Source organism: Bombus fervidus, unplaced genomic scaffold (assembly GCF_041682495.2).
Source record: "Bombus fervidus isolate BK054 unplaced genomic scaffold, iyBomFerv1 scaffold0028, whole genome shotgun sequence".
Lineage (NCBI taxonomy): Eukaryota > Metazoa > Arthropoda > Insecta > Hymenoptera > Apidae > Bombus > Bombus fervidus.
In genome coordinates, this window is record NW_027212591.1 from 20,001 (window position 1) to 22,500 (window position 2,500).

Consider the following 2,500-nt stretch of genomic DNA (forward strand, 5'->3'; position numbering starts at 1 on the left):
ACTCACATGCACATCTTAAAATCGGGTACAGAAACGTTGCGCAACACCGTGAGCTTTTCTCTTCTTCGTCACCCTTAAATATAGCCGATCGTAGACGCACGCTAGATCGTAACACACACTTTTCGTTGATTTCCGACGAACGTGGCTTTGGGCCAGGCGCGCGGGCAGAGAGATACGCGACCGACGGGGAAAAATTCGTCCCGATACATGTACGCGTACTCTCCGATCTCCGCGCAACGCTGGGGATCATCTCCCTAAGTCATCAGCGTTCGAAGAAATCTCGTGTGTCCGTTCCCGGATCTACGGCTTTCTCTGGGTTCACGAAGAACAGAAAAAAGCACAGAGGATGAAAAACGCAACGACGACCCATCGATGCGACGGTCCTCGTTGTCTTCTCGTCAGTCGTCTCGCGCCTGCAGAATACATCTCTGCCGCACGAACAGACGGAGTGGGTATTCGATCCCTGGGGCTGTACGAGTAAAAACATCTTGATGAAAAGACGGTTGTGTTTCTTTAAGGCACACAGTTTTTCGTTACGCCACCAAGTTTAGGTTTAGGTTTTAATATCTTGGTTCTCTTTTCTCTCCTCTCTCGACTGACTTTGTTCAAAAATATTTTTGCTTTCTCTCAGTCTCGCCAAAAATTCATTTAAGACGACGTCGGGGGCGCGGTCATTCGTGCTTATCGAAGACTAACAAAACGTAGCAGAGGCTGATACAAAAAGAAAAAAAAAATCGGCCACGAAGAAAACTCGCTCTGTGTATCTCGATAACCGCGTCGACGACGACGGTTCTCTCCGCGCTCTTTTAATTCGTATCCTTCTTCTTGCGCTTCGTCCGACTCAGAAACGTTCGTAAAACACGAACGACGGCGGGTTGTCAAGCCAAGAAGGGACAGAGAAGAGACGGAGGTAGTTTTGCGAGTCTCCCGTGAACGCGATAGATTTTTCATATATATTTGTATCGAGAGCATGCGTACGCCGGTCTCCACACGATCCAGCGACGAACGCCGACGAACGTCCAACAATCGCTCGTACGTCGCGTACGAGCCCTCGACCGCTCTTTAATTCGTATTCTTTTGCTTGGCGCTCGTCCTCCGACTCGGAAACGTTCGTTTAAAGATAAAACGAACGACGGCGGGCTGTCGACGAGGCAAGAAAGAACAGAGAGAGACGGACCGAGAGCAACGATACGCAACGCAAGCAGTCTTAGGTTTACGTGAGCAACCCTCAGCCAGGCGTGGTCCAGGAATTGTATCCGTGGACCGCAATGTGCGTTCGAAATGTCGATGTTCATGTGTCCTGCAGTTCACACGTTGACGCGCAATTAGCTGCGTTCTTCATCGACCCACGAGCCAAGTGATCCACCGTTCAGGGTAATCGTTTATGCATGGATTTTTGTTTGTGTACTCAGGTTTTTGTACTCTTATTCTCGGTTCGAAAGAAGCCGATATCCGACAAACGTCCGACCAACGGGAATCGAACGCGCGGAAGTCGCCATATGATTGACGACACGAAAATACGTTCGAAAACGAAATCGGACGGACTGCGCGACGACACACGCAGCCCGCCGACCGGGCGTAAAGTGCATTATAATATATAACAACCAACGAGATCGAAGCTCCGTTCGTCAGGAAACGACGGGGATATAACACCCGATTCTGAATCCTCTGTACAGCACACGATCTCGCGAAGAAAGCGCACGGTGGCTAGCCCATGATATATATATATGTTCGTTCCTCTCGTCCAGTTATTCGAAGCAAACAGCCGATATGCATCTCCATCGTTCGGGTAAAAAAAAATCGATGGGACGCGCACGGTCGTAGTCTTCCTCGCGCGGTCGTTTCTTCCCGATAGCCAGAAGCAGAGTTTGAAAAACTCTAGCGACGGAACGAGGCATTAGACTCTCGACAACGAGGATAGAGAGACGGCCGGCGATCCCCTCTGAATCGACTTCGGTGGTTCAGGTAAAAATAAAAAAAATCGATGGGACGCGCACGGTCGTCGTTCCTCTTCCTCGCGCGCGGTCTATTCTTCCCGATAGCCAGAAGCAGAGTTTGAAAAACTCTAGCGACGGAACGAGGCATTAGACTCGCGACAACGAGGATAGAGAGACGGCCGGCGGTCCCCTCTGAATCCACTTTGGTCGCTCAGGTAAAAATAAAAAAAAATTCGAAAGGGACGCGCACGGTCGTCCTTCCTCTTCCTCGCGCGGTCTTTTCTTCCCGATAGCCAGAAGCAGAGTTTGAAAAACTCTAGCGACGGAACGAGGCATTAGACTCTCGACAACGAGGATAGAGAGACGGCCGGCGGTCCCCTCCGAACGGATGGCGACAACGACGACTAAAGCGCGAAAAATCGCGACGAAAAGGAACGCATCTCCGTTCAGGTGTATGTGTGTGCGTGCGTTTAAAAAAAATTCGATGGGACTCGCAGCCATCGGCCTCGCGCGGTCGTTTCTTCCCGATATCCAGAAGCAGAGTTTGAAAAACTCTAGCGACG

At 50.5% G+C, this 2,500-nt stretch overlaps 1 non-coding gene across 1 annotated transcript; it reads right to left on the reverse strand.

The window, feature by feature from the left end:
• Positions 1 to 1,222: 1,222 nt before the first annotated feature.
• LOC139997051 (5.8S ribosomal RNA) lies at positions 1,223 to 1,377 on the reverse strand. Its single transcript, XR_011802531.1, has one exon. It is a non-coding gene; the product is annotated as a 5.8S ribosomal RNA (ribosomal RNA).
• Positions 1,378 to 2,500: the final 1,123 nt, after the last annotated feature.